General features: G+C 52.8%; 1 long non-coding RNA gene across 1 annotated transcript; it reads left to right on the top strand.

Annotated features, from left to right (window-relative positions):
• On the top strand, positions 2020-8921 carry LOC110407424. Its single transcript, XR_002443887.1, has 2 exons — positions 2020-7961; positions 8054-8921. It is a non-coding gene; the product is annotated as an uncharacterized LOC110407424 (long non-coding RNA).

Here is a 13772-nt window from a genome sequence, read left to right as displayed (position 1 = left end):
GAAAAAGAGGGAGAAGAGCAGGAAGATAACCAAGGAGAGAGACTCTTTAGGGAGGGAAATTAATTTGAAAACATGCACTGATGGGAAAAGAAGCACAGGGGAAAACAGTGTTGCTGTATCCCCCCGAGTGCTGATCAAGTCCCTGTCCCCCCTCAGCTGCCAGCCAGGCTCCTAATTTGTAATTCTCCGCCTTCTTAGATAGATGGGGCTAAGCAGCAGAAGCCGTCTCGTAGCAGCTCCGCGCGTCTCACCTTTGTCACAGCCGTTCTCCTCAGCTGGAGCCAAACTGGGCTCGTTGCTAAGATGGGTTCCATTCAAATTTCACCCATGTGCGGCAGTGACTTGTTAACAAGCAGCTCCAGGAGATCTTTATAGGACAGTGGAAAGCAGGGAGAGGAAATAATTACAGCATTTCCACCTACAGCAGTCTGCTTCAGGGCAGGTATAAATAGATCCGTAAGTGTTTGTTCACTTAAGAGAGAGCTCAGCCTAACTGCTTTTGCAATTGCCAGCAGCAGAATTGATGGTTTGTTGTTTTTTTTCTTAAAAATGAGGGCAAAGATCACTGACTAAATATCACCCTCCCTTCCTCTAGACTGCAAGGAGCATTTAAGAAGTTTCTGAGTTTTTACCAACTCCAGATGCCAGGTGTACAAAAGTACAGGCAATTTTTCAAAGCCGTTCTATTTGTCTGGGAAAGGAAGGATAATTAGATCCATTCTGCTTCAGAACTGGGGAAATTAATGGGGGGAAAGAAAACCAAAAGCATGCACATTTTGTGCACTTGGAAAGAGAAGAAGGCACCCAAAAAGCTTTGGAAGGATTCATGCAAACAGCACAGGAAGGAGAGAAGCATGGTGTGGGCGGCACAGGCTCCAGGAGCAGCGATCCCACAGCTGCATCCATCCATCCATCCATCCATCTGTCCATCCATCCAACCATCCTTCCATCCATCCATCCATCCATCCATCCATCCATCCATCCATCCATCCATCCATCCATCCATCCATCCTTCCATCCATCCATCCATCCATCCATCCGTCCATCGCACAGCCCTGCTGCTCTTCACCTTCCCAGAGCAGAATCGGCCAAGTGCATCTCCCTGCCACAGGCTTGCAGAAGTGCCACAGACATCGCCATGCAGCCTCCTGGATCGCTCTGCTAACAGCAATTAATGGTGTTCTGGGGTCTTTGCAGGCAGATCTCCTTGCTCTGCCTTTGGCCTCGTGCATGGAAGCTCAGCTCAGTGCTCAGTGCTGGCCCTCAGCACACGGAGCGACCCCTGCTGCTGCCATTATTTGAGCTGCAGGTGCCATAGACAACTGAACAATAGCTACAAAACAAACGCCATTTACAGTGGGCAGTATGTGTAACGTGGAGATCTCTATGGCAAGCTATTTCAGTGCTGTAGCATCATTAACATTTTTGAGTGTCTTAGAAGCTCGATTTGGGGACTTTTTTGCCTGCTGAGACAAGATGACTGACAGAAGGAGATGAGAAGTTCTCAAAAAAATAAGTGATGTGTTTTTACACAGCCAAGGCTGGAAGAAAGCAGTAATTGTCTTAATACATAGGCACAAGTTTCCCAAAGGGCTGATAATTTATTTCCAGAGACACCGCTGACAAAAATGCCAGGCACGCCTTCCTAGGCCAAGGCACAGGCTGAGCTGCCCGGAACCCGGCCTCACGCTGCCTGCTGTGCCCACCACGAGCGGTGCTGGCCAGGAGCCCCTGTTCTCGTGCTCCATGCAGCTGTGCACGAGGTTCCTGCAGCGCCTGGCCCTGTGCCTGCCCTCCCCTGGTGCACGCCCACCCAAACCCAGCCCCTCTCCCTGCTGTCCTCCTCTGCCAGTTCTTCCACCTGCACCTCCCGTTCTCCCGCGCAGTTCCCAGTAGCTTCTACATACGCCAGTGCCCATCCTACTCCTCACATTCAGCCCCAGACCTCCTGCAAAGCTTTCCTGCATTGATCTTTCAGTCAGCTTTTGTCTTTCAGACATCTTCTTGTTTGTACTTCTCTGTCTGGATCTGAGAGCAGTTTTACTTCTATTGGCATTACCGAATCTGGGTCCTTATATTTTATTAAACTCCTTAGGGTAAGGGTGATGGCTTTCGGGGACAGATGCATATCACAGCCGGCAGACAGGGCAGAGGCCGATGGGTATCACCAACCATCCGAGTCTCACCCTGTGCTAGGTACTGGCTCAGGAAAGATGCTTCCATGGCAGATACCAGCCCCAGAGAGCCGCTTCGATGGCAGCCATGCCAGGAGCAGACACTGACCTCATGGCGAGCTCAGCAGCCGGGCATCAGGAAGTGTTCTGCCCTGGATTGCAGCAAGCTGCTCTGCTTTTTCCTTTTTTTCCCTCCTATTCATTTAGTTTGGAAGCATTTCAGAGGGCACTTTCTCCTGTTATATGGTGATAAAACCCTGGGCTCAGTAACTGAGATCTGATGTCTGGCATCAGAGCAATACAAATAACAATAAAAGAAACAAAATAGTGGTGAGTCAGGCTGGTTTCGGCTTGGAAAAACATCAGTTCTCCTTATTACTCACTGGCTCTGCCATCTCCTCTGGGGGACTCTGCCGGCCACCGCAGGCTGCAGCAGAACAGAAGCCGTGCTGAGCTCCGTCCTGCCAGGACCTGCTTCGCTGGGGCTCACTGGGTTGCGTGCCGGCGCTGTCGGCACTGGGAGCATAGAGGAGCTCATCAGCAGCGTGCCCAGCCAGCCCAGCCCAGCCCAGCTGTTTTTTTCTATCAAGGCGTTTGTTGGTTCATGTCTCGTCTGTTTGCTTCCTTTTGGCACCATTTTTTTCTCTGCAAGTGAAAAATTTACCCTGAATCACACCACGTTATTTTCACTTGTCAAGATAAAGGTTAATGAAGTACCGGTAACTGCATCACAGATCTAGCTCTGTCTCTACCTAAGATTGTTTACGGCACGCTATGCTGCACAGCCCATGCATGGAAAAGGCTGTGATTAAAAAATAATAATAAAAACAAAACAAAACCAACTGTCAGAGGTCAAGGAATTCGCAATGGCAGCAGCTGAGCCGTTGCCCGTCACTGCCACCTCTGCAGTGGGCACGGGGCAAGGCTTACCCCAGCACTGCCAGTTCGGCAGCACCGCAGACTGAAGCAGCATTTCCCTTTGCAAACACTGGCTGCCTCTGGGTAGCGGCTGCTCGGGTATTCACACACCGTATAAATAATACAGAAAGCATGTATGTATGTACCTCCTACAAATATATATCTAGGATTTAGAAGCAACATTGTGATATATTTGATGTGCAGCCGTCTTCAGAAGGATTTGCACCGGAGCTGCAGAAGGATTTTGCACGCTGGCTGCACAGAGCCTCCCATGGCCTGGACACGCAGCGGGGTAGCACGGCGGAGCTGCTCAGCGCAGCGGGCCCACGAGGCAGGAGGAATGCACAGCCACCAGCTCCCCTCGGAATCCATAGGCATGAGATCAGCATTAAATCCTGCCGATACAAAAGATGCACTGCCTCAGCAGCAGCCCATGAGGTGCAGGAAGGAAGGGAGGGGCAGCCTTGTTTTCTTCCCAGGGAAGGCCAGCGACTCGTGGGATGAGTGTCAAAAGCTGCCGGTTGGGCTGAGTCATGAGGTTGGCATGGGGCGTTTCTCATTAAGGCCGGCTTGAACGCGTGCCAAAGAGGATTTCCAAAATTCACAGCCACTTTTTGCTTGTCATAGGGTTAAAAATCCCACGGCCTGCTATTCCGCTCTGCCGCGTGCGACCAAAAGCCTGGGGAGGTTATTCTGAGGTTTGTTCTGTAAATACGTTTCTAAAATCTTGAGTACAAGTGAAGTTTAAAAGAAAAGACAACAGAAAACCCAACTTCTAAAAGAGCAAACCCGCACGGAGGACCTTTTCCCTCTCTCTGAGGTGGACCCAAGAGCTGCTGTGAGCCCCCAGTGCGGGTTTTATTACGGGCTAAATCGAGATGCTTTGGACTTGCTGGAATTCAGATCTGAAGTTCATAGTTTCAGCCCATATGCCGCGTATAAAAGGAGGATAAAGAGAGGCGTGTGCTTTTTCTTCCTTTTGATATGCAAAGATTTAGATGAAATACTTACTTTCCAATTTGCTTTTTCAGTAGAAACCCGCCAGAGATGCTATCGAACATGAGATACCCCGTGATGCCTGCAGAGCTCCTGAAGTGATGGAGGACATCAAGAGCCAGAGGGATTTGTACAGAGCAGCGGAAGGGAGCGGCTGCTGGTGCCGCTGGGAGCCTCGCTGGCTCCTTGCCATCCTCTGAACTTAAAAGTTGTGTTGTCACGGATCTAACCTCAAAACCTAACGAGCTGCTCGCAGAAAGGAAATCTGCTGTAACAGCAGCACTGTCCCCGCAGCTGCAGCGGGGCCTGAGTGGATCCCCCAGCACGGCCGAGTCAGGACAGCAGTGCAGGGTGGGACCCGACTCTCCTCACACATCCAGAGTACGATGCCAGAAGGAAAATATTTCACATTTTATGTATTCATGAAAAATAATAAAAGCGGATGCAACAGTGAGACAAAGCAAACCTTTGCCCACTAGGTGGCTGTAATTATTATGGCCCTGCTTGGTTTTTGGTATCAAATTGTCTTCAGCAGGATGCCTTCCTCCTCCCTGTCCTGCCCTGTGTGCTGGGGACCTCCATTGTGCCGGGGGAGCGTGGGCTCGGTGCTCGGCACATTTCAGCCGCCTTTACCAAACGTCAGTGTTCAGACCGGCTTGCTGCGCCGCGTCAGAGGCCCCAGCAGCATTCTGAAGGATGGAGCACGCATTCATTTTTCACTACCAGAAGAAGTCCTTCTTTTTCAGATGGCATAAATAACAACCAAAGACGTATAACCCTTTGGAAAGGCTTTCCCCATGCCGTGCCATTAAACACAAGCAGCTTCCTATTACTGTCGTATCACCAAAACTTTGCAAAGCTGATGGATGAAAGCCCAGAAGGCAGGACTGAGCATCTGTGTCCTAGATTTAGGAGCGGCGCTGATGTGAAAAAGAAGCGGGATCTGCAGGAAAGGAGGCTCCAGCGATGCAGCGCAGGGAACACATTGCTCTGTGCTTGCACGGGGCTCAGTTCCAGGAGGAGGAGTGGGGCTGTGCCGTGCCCCCCGCCCCCAGGGCCACCTGCCCACAGCATGGGTTGTGCCTCATCCTGGGTGGGATTTCCCTCACTCGAATGTTCCGCCCTGGTACCACGCACATGTCCAGCGCCTCTGTATCTCAGAGCCTGGAAGACGCAGCATCTGTGGCACAAGGGGAGCTGCAAGGAGATCTGCCTTAGAAGAACCTCAGAACGGCTCTGATGGTGGTTTAATATCGGTCACGCAGATCATTCCGTTTATTGCTCGCTCTTGCAGAGTACCACAGAAAAGAGCTCGGAGGCCACAATTGCAGTCAAACCAGTTGTGTCCTCCTGCTTTACCTGTGTTTCTTCCTAAATGAGCCCCAGGGAGTGCTCCATTTTGTGCAGGCCTGCAGAGGGAGGTGGCCCCGGGTGCTGCGCTCACCTGGCTGCGGGCTGGCCCCGCTCGGGGCGGTCACCCCGGCTGTGCTGCAGGCTGCCCTGCCCTCCCCGCTGCGTGCAGATCCAGCCGAGCCCCGCATTTAAATCGAGTTCATCACCTGCTGTCTGAACACCGTATGGAATTATGTTAATCGAGAAGGCATAATGAGCCTTCACATTCACCTGACTGCAAGCAAGGATGGAGTGCTGAACTAAAGTGGCTCTTTCATCCTAAATTGGTCCTTATCTCCAACACCTCTACAAGATCATCCCATGCACAGAGCACTGCGCTAGGTCATTGTGCCTGTGTTTTGGGGATGTCCTCAGAGAACCGTCACTGTCCTGCACAGGCGTTGTTTTCCCATCTACAAAACAAGATAAAGCATTTCTGATTCTGCAGCAAGACTGCAGAAGACTGAGACTAATGGGTAAAAAAGGTAGGTACCATTAAGGGTGGAGGTCTGCTTTACCGTCTCTTCCTATTCCCTTGAAAGCAATTCCTGCCATCATCCTTTGAAACAACCCAAGCGCGTCCCCAGCACCGGGGCTCTTCCCCAGGCTCCTCCGACCCGGGGGCTCTTGGTCTCCCTGCGCCTGCAGCAGCTCTTGCTGAGCAGGTTCAGGTGAAATAATCTCCACACAAACATTCCGCAAACAGGTCAGTTCCATGTTTGGTATCAAACATCCTTTCTGGAGCCCACCAGGTTAACAAATGTCTCAGTTATGAAATTATCAACCAGAACGCCAGGCAGCATCATAACCATATAGATCTGAAATAATGTAACTTCCATCACGGAATTTTCAGCACTGCAACAGCAGCAGGATGAATAGCTGCCATGTCTGAGAATGGCAGAGGACAAGTGGTTACGGTTACGGTTACGAACTGAGGACCCCCTAGAGCAGATTTGGGAAGGCGCAGAGCTGTGATGCTGTGATGGAGTTCTGGATGCTCTGTGTGCTCAGTAGAGAGACACAGAGCAGCAGAGGCACGCAAACCCAGAGAGTATTTTGGAATGCCACACACCCGCAGCCCAGAGAGCCGCATACATAAGGCTAACAGAGGTGTGTGGGGCTGCCCCCAGGGCTGCCCGACCCATGAAGGACATTCCCAGCTGGGAGCTGAGCTGTGAGCGCAGCAGCGAGGCAGGCTCCAGCCTCGGGCAGAGGGATGGGGACAGCGGCCCTGGGGAGCCCGGCCCTGCAGCAGCAGCAGCGCACAGCTTGTCCCCGCGGGCAGGAGCTCTTGTGCTCCTCTCATCACAGCCGGGCATCGCTCAAAGCGAAGCGTTCCTGCCCAACGCGCACAGCGTTCGGAGGGGAGTTCTTTTTGCTCACTCCCTTTTGGTTTTTGTACCGTTTCCAGCATTTCTGGCAAAAACATTTCCTCTGACTGTTTTCCTTCTAGAAACAACCTCTTCCAGACAGGGCTGCTCTGCCACCGCGCAGCGGGCAGACGTGCGGCTATTTCAATCGCAGGGCTGGAACGTCAGCCAAGCACTTGTCTCGTTCCAAGCGGAGCTGGAGCTGAGGGCACACTGCGGGGTGCACCCTGCCCGGCCCGGGGCTCAGCGGCACCACAGCCCGTGCTGAATTCAAGGCTTCTGGGGACCGAATCGGTGACAAAACCCAGCAAGGTTTTAGGAGCAGGTCTTTCTCAGCCTGGTATTTCTGCCCTCGGCTCCCAGCTCCTGTGCGCTCTGTGGGCAGCGGTTTCATTGGTTGCCAGGCTGTACGCAGCAGCGCTCGGCAGCAGTCATCAAATCCGACATTCTGCTAACGCGAGGGTAATTGGTGATTTTTCTCCCACCCGCTGCAGCCCCTCTGTTCTGCTGGGAGATGCAGAGTCATGGCTCTGCCCGCCTGGCTCCCTGCCACCCAACTGCTCCTTTAAAACCCCATACCTCCCATTGAAAGAACTCGGTGTCCTGTTCGCCAGGAGGACGTCAGTGTTTCTATGGAAACTCTTCCCAAAGATTCTCGCCCGGCGCTGCTGCTGCGTATTGTATGACCGGCTTTGTGCACGGCAATTCATTATGGAGGCTGTGACGAAAAGGGAGCAGCTTTCTGCCCAGAGGGAAAAAGCGTTCAAAAAAAAAAACAACCCCAGCAACAACAAGAAACACCTCACTATTAATAAAGGAAGCCACTAAAATGGAAGGTGCCAAAGCTGTTCGGTATTTGAGTTATGAATGGAATCTGCTCGCCTGCGCTGCTTGCAGAGAATTGAACCACACCGGTTCCCGAGTAATTAGCTGAGCTGAAAAAACGGACAAATTCCACATAAGATCCTTCTTGTTCTGAGTCGCGGAGGGGAAAGCGTTCCACCTCTCGCCACCACAATCGCCGTGATCGATGAGTGCCACGTAGCGAGGAGCGGACGCGTGGCGGAGCTGGTGCCTGCGCTGCCGTGGGCGCGGGGCTCATCCAGCTCAGGTTTCACATTTGAATTAACGTCCATGGAGGGGATGTGGGATTAATAGGCTGACGGAAGATGCACATTACTTTCCCATTTTCCTCTGTAACAGCAAATCGCGGGGCCCAGCAGAGGACACGCTGACGGCACTGACGTCGGTCTCCCTTCCTGGCTGTGCCCAATGGTGCCCAGACCGCTCACCATCTGGAAACGAGCACCGCGCGTTAACGGGCAGAAGGCAAAAGGTCGGCACCTCGTTCCCACCTCTACCCAGGCTCACCCTGTTGTTTCCTACTGGGAGGCCTCTGCTGACTTTGAAGATGTGGAAATTCAGGAGGCTGCTGTGGTGGTGCCCGGGAGCAGGTGGGCAGCAGAGCTGGGCTCCCAGCACACAGCTCCGGGCACTGGGCTGCCCAGTACGGGTGTGGGAAGCAGCCCCTAACCCAGCAGCAGTGCGAGATCTCCTGAGGAAAACGCAATGTTCGTGCCCTGGGCTGGGAAATGGCACTCGGTGCAAACTGGGCAGAGAATGAGAAGAAGCAATATTTTATTTTTAAACCTTGTGAATTTCAGAGTGGTTCTGCTTTGTTGCTTTCCTAGGGAGGAAGGCAGGGTTGGGAAAACAGGAATGTCAAACTCTGCTCGCTCCCTGATCCTGCTCTAAAGACTTGTATTACCTTTAATTGACGTTTCTGAGTGCGTTCTCATCGATCTACCACAACTGCGCTCTTTGTGCAGAGAACATTCTATTCTGAGAGTGTAATCTAGACCCATGCAAACCATATAGATGTTTCCTGATAACATAATTTAGAAAAAGAGGATGTAATTATTGCCTTTGCTGCATGCATGGCGTCTGCGCACTTGTGCGCTGAACCCGTGGCCCCGCTCAGAATCTGCACCAGGGAAATCTCCCAACGCTCTCAATGTGGTTCTCATTTTGCAGAAAGCCTTTTCCGTCCTATTAAATATGCAAGCCCTCATGCCTTTGATTTTAGCTTCCTAACACTATCTCATGTTGAAATTATTTAGAAGGATCTCGGAGGTTCTTGCATATGAAATGCAGGGATCACTGCTGAGGGAACGGCTATGCTCCTGGAGGAGAGCAGCGATGTGGGCAGCGGCTGCAGAGCCATGGGGAGAGGGCAGTTCTCTTGGGAGGAGTTTGTTGAAATCAGGTTCTATCTTTCAAGAACTAGTCTTAGACAGAGAAGAGCTCAGAACTCATCTGACCCACCCCAAAAAAAGACAAAAATCAGTTTGTTTATACTACATAACCCACATCGTGTGGTTGTGTGACTTAAGGTGAATAGTTGCACGCCATGGTCTCATAAATCATGCTGTTAGCATTCTGTTTCATTGCCTTCTTGGCGATGGAAGGACACGTGGGGTGAGGCACTGCAATCTGGATTTTCATCGCTAGGGTCAAATCTGTCTCCGTTCAGCGGTGGCTGCAAAGCATTGTCCCATGGTGGGGTTTTGTGTGAAACAAGCACGCTCTGGTCACGATAGGAAACCAAACCAAAATTAAATCCAATTAAAGTTAAAAAAAAAAGCCATTTCCCCGGAAGGCAGCAGAGCAAGTGAGTCAAAGACAGAGAGGAAATATAGGTAAAGGTGGAGAAACACAGATATAAATATGTTTATTTTTAAACATTCGTTTAAAGTCCCAGGAAAACCATCTAGTGCATGCGATGCCTGGGGTTTCTTAAACAGGGAAAGAAGATTAAAATACTAATCTCCACTGATTTCACTGCGTAGCAGCAAAAATGAGGAAGACTGACCTATGGGAGATTAGAAAGCGAAATCGTACGGCTTGGCTAAGGGAGCGCTGGTGGGGCGCAGAAACAGGGGGTGGGCTGTTGTTGGAAAGACAGCACAGTTCAAGGCTGGAGACGAAGGAAAGGTCCAGCACAGCTCTGGAGAAGTGTCCTGTCAGACGCTGGCACGCATGTCCAGTAATGACAGCCATAGCGTGCAGATGTGTGGGCACCGGGCTGCGCTAAGCCAGCGTGAGGATTGCCGGGTGCCACCAGTGACTTAAAACACTTCTATTCTTGAGTTTCCAAAGCAAATCACCTTTAGAAAAGTGATGGCTCAGCTCTCACTATACATCATGTCTCCTCCAGCGAGGCGCCCGGCAGCACCGCACATTTCTTACAGTCCTGAGCAAAAACCAAAGCGCAAGAACAGCTCCAAGGGAAGGGACAAGCCCACCCCGTGCATCCTTCTCCTCTCTGGTTTCCATGACAGTTGCATAATCAGCCATTTATGTAAGTAGAGGTTTCCTCTTTAAATAGCAAACTGTGATCTCATGCGCACCTACATCTCACCCATCTGAACAGAGATGATGTGCCAGTCGTGTAGAACTCGCTATGCTTCCAACTTGTTTTCCCATATTTATGGTGGCTAATGAGCCTGGGGAGTACCGCTCACACACCACTGATTCTTCTCGGGGCCCGAAGCAGCCGCCAGCCCCAGCTCCAACACGTGGCTGCGCTCAGCGCTCGCCCAGGCCCTGGTCCAGCACTGAGGGTGGGCAGCTCCTCGCCGTGTTCCCCCACAGCCACAGCTGCACCACCAGCCCCCGGGGCTCCTGCAGGCAGGGTTTGCACCCGGGGCTGCTCGGCCAGCGCTGGGCCGGGCCTACTGCAGGGCTCCGCCGAGCTCACGCCAACGCAGAGCACCGTCATGCAATGCCAGAAGCACAGCCCTCCTCCCAGTTGTGGTAGCAGTTGAAATGAAGACAAGCGGAGCTGCACTGTGGAATTTCAGTCCTGCTCGTGCCTCAGCTCATGTAAAGAGATGGAGATGCATGCAGGGGTAACTGCAGTTAGATCTGCCTGCTAAAAAACCTGAAGAGAACTCCACTCCATGGAGGAAGTGGCAGCAGACACTGCAGTCCCAGTGCCAGCAGCTCGCAGCGTCTCTGGGCACTGTGGGGAACCAGAGGCTCCTTGAGCCCAGCTCTGTCTCCTGCTAGCAGCCAGTCCTTCCCAAACCATCTCTTTTGTGCTTTTTGTACCACTGCAGCACTGTACGCAGAAATGTGCCCCAGGATGAGGAGAGCGGTGCAGGGAGGAAGCTGGCGGCTGCGCCAGCCTTCGGCCTCAGCTCGGGGCCGTGGCAGCCACCACACAGAGCCTGCTCTCACTGACAGCAGCACACAGCGCGTCATGACCCATTGCTCCCACTGACAAACGATCGGCAAAAATATCTCCCCTTGCTGCTCGGCCTAATCCTCCTCCTCCTGCTGAAGCTGCTTTAGTGACCCAGCAGGGCAGATTGGGCTTTGCAGGCCGCTCACTCGGGTTTTGCCAACCCAGCCGCATCTCGTGGGGCTGCCATCTCCCCGCTGGTTGCGCTGGCCCCACCTCGGCGCTGCCTTCATCCTGGACTCAGCCCGGGGCGTGGAGCTGGGTTCCCTGCTCGTGTGAAGCCCCCAGAGGCTGCACGGTAACTGCCGCGGCCGCTCCGACGCGGTTACGTAACGGGATTGTTAATGCTTTTATACGTTGGTGGAACTGAAATTAAAAGAGGAAATTATTCTCCTGATGCTCAACTCTAATCCCCATCTGTCTGTGTTTTTACTTTTCTGCACTTGCAAAGCTCCCTGATCAAAAGGTCTTGAATAGATTCCAGATTTCCAATTTAGTTTGCTTATGCAACCCAAAATATTATGGCAGTCTTTCCTGGGGGCGATTAAGCATATATTTTCAGTTCCTCCAATTCTCTTGGTTCCAAGAGCGCTAAAAATGGCATAAAGCTTGAGCTCATCCCATCCCATTAACACCACAAACAACCCTTTTTTTTTTTTTTTAAAGGCTTTTTTAAAATATGGAAATAGTCATCAGCTTTGCAGGGAAGGAATATATTCTGAAAAAACGTGATTTGCCGAACGTCCCCTGCGCTCAGCAGCAGAGCAGCAGCGAGTGCGGACGGAGCCGCGCAGCCGAGGCCGCCAGCAGGACGGGGCAGACGCAGGCAGGGTCCTGGGCCCGTAATGCTTGGGAGCTATTTGGGTTGAGATTTTTTTTGTCCCATCGTGAGGATGAGCTTCAGCTGCACAGCTGGGAACAGAGCTCATCTTTCTTGTGGTTCGGACAGCGCTTGTTCATCCCCCTCTGAAAGCTGGCACTGAGTGCTTTGATCCTTTTAATCTTTCTTCTGCTTTCCCCACCCCCAGCCCTTTGCTGGGCGCTGGGACTATGTGACCGCCAGCGGGTTTCCTGCGGGGAACGAGCAGAGTCCTGACACTGGGAGATGGGGCTTTGACCCAAAGCACGGCGGGGACTCTGGCATTTCATCGTGCTGTGCTGCTGGGCTCGTGGCACCTGGCAGTGGTGGGGGGACCTCAGCAAGCTCCCAAAATGAGCCTGCTGGGGGGGATAGGGTGGAAGGAGGCCGGCCGCTCCTGCAGGACGCTTGACCCCAGGAAGGTCCCCCTCTGGCCACTGTTCTGGACCAGAAATCTGAATGACAGTTGGTCCGCATTTGGGTTATGGAAGCTTTTATTTACAGCTGTGGCTGAATCCCAGAAATTACTGATTTCTGGCTCAGCCAGGGCTGAAGCCTTTCTGCATTCCAGGATAATTTGCTTGGAGAGCCCGAGTGCTGTCAGTCCAACGCGGTGCAGAGGAACTCTGTGCTCAAGGTGCCCGGAACCGAACAGGGGATGGCAGAGGATGGCACACAGACCCCAAGCTGCTGCTTTGTGCTGGAATCCACTTCAGACCATCTCTGCTAACTGCTTAGATCAACTGCCAACCCCGACTCAAAACATACCCAGCCTGAATTTTCCCCCGGTGATGCTTTGTCTAAAACACACAATTGACAAGCACACTTGAAACCTTCAAACAGAAAGGATACACCAACACAGAGCCAGCCAGCAAAAGGAGCAGCAGCCTGTGCGGCTCAGATGTACTCAGCAGAGCAGCTCTGCTCGGGTCCCGTGAGCCATTTATTACCTGTATTTCAACATCACCCACAGGTCCAGGACCAGCACTCCGCGTGTGCAACGGCAGCCAAATTTGGAGCAGGGAGCACTCGGTGCCACCACAGAGCATCACCCGAAGGGATCGCTGCACCCCACGCTGCCCTGGCAGTAATCCCCTCAGAGCAGCAGTGCTGCCAGGGGTGAGCTGCTCCCTCTCGATGGCAATGGGATGTCTTAAGGAATCTTTGTAATGTTTTTAGTGGTAGGAAACGGCCACCGGTGCTGGAGAGGCAAGACGGGAAATCACCAAACTCCACAAACCAGCAGCAGGCTTGAAGAGGGAACTGTGCCTTGTGCTAGCTCAGCATCTGCACACAGATGAGCGATGCTTCGGACCAGGGGAGCTGAGCTGTGGGGGTTCCCCTGGTGCTGCAGGGCTGGGCGGCACCACCACCACCCACCCAAAAGCAGGTGAGGAAGCCTGGGGCCAGCACACACCGCACAGAGCGGCCCCCGATCAAATGTTGCTGCTCTCAGCGGCGAGCAACTGCTCAGAAATAGCACTGGATCCCATTACTTCATGACCTTCACTTCCTGGCCCTGCAAGGCAAAGCTCGTGGTGCCCGCAGGCTGTGCCCAGGCAGGCAGCCCCATGATGCTTGCGATGCCCTGCAGTGAGCCGGCCCATGGAGGCCATACCGGGCAGCAAGGTGGGATCTCCCACACTTGTTCTGTAGAATCATAGAATCATCTGGGGACAGTGTGGCCAAGTCTGGCTGTTGGTGGCTGCAGTGGCTGCCCGCACACCAGGACACAACTCAGGCGTTGGCGCTCCATCGCCGTCACTGTGAGAGGAGGTCCGCACAGAACGTGGAAAAGGATGGGTAGGTGGGGTCAG

The sequence above is a fragment of the Numida meleagris genome, chromosome 17 (assembly GCF_002078875.1).
Source record: "Numida meleagris isolate 19003 breed g44 Domestic line chromosome 17, NumMel1.0, whole genome shotgun sequence".
Taxonomy (NCBI): domain Eukaryota; kingdom Metazoa; phylum Chordata; class Aves; order Galliformes; family Numididae; genus Numida; species Numida meleagris.
Note: the sequence above shows the minus strand (reverse complement) of the source record. Positions and strands in the feature narration are given on the sequence as shown.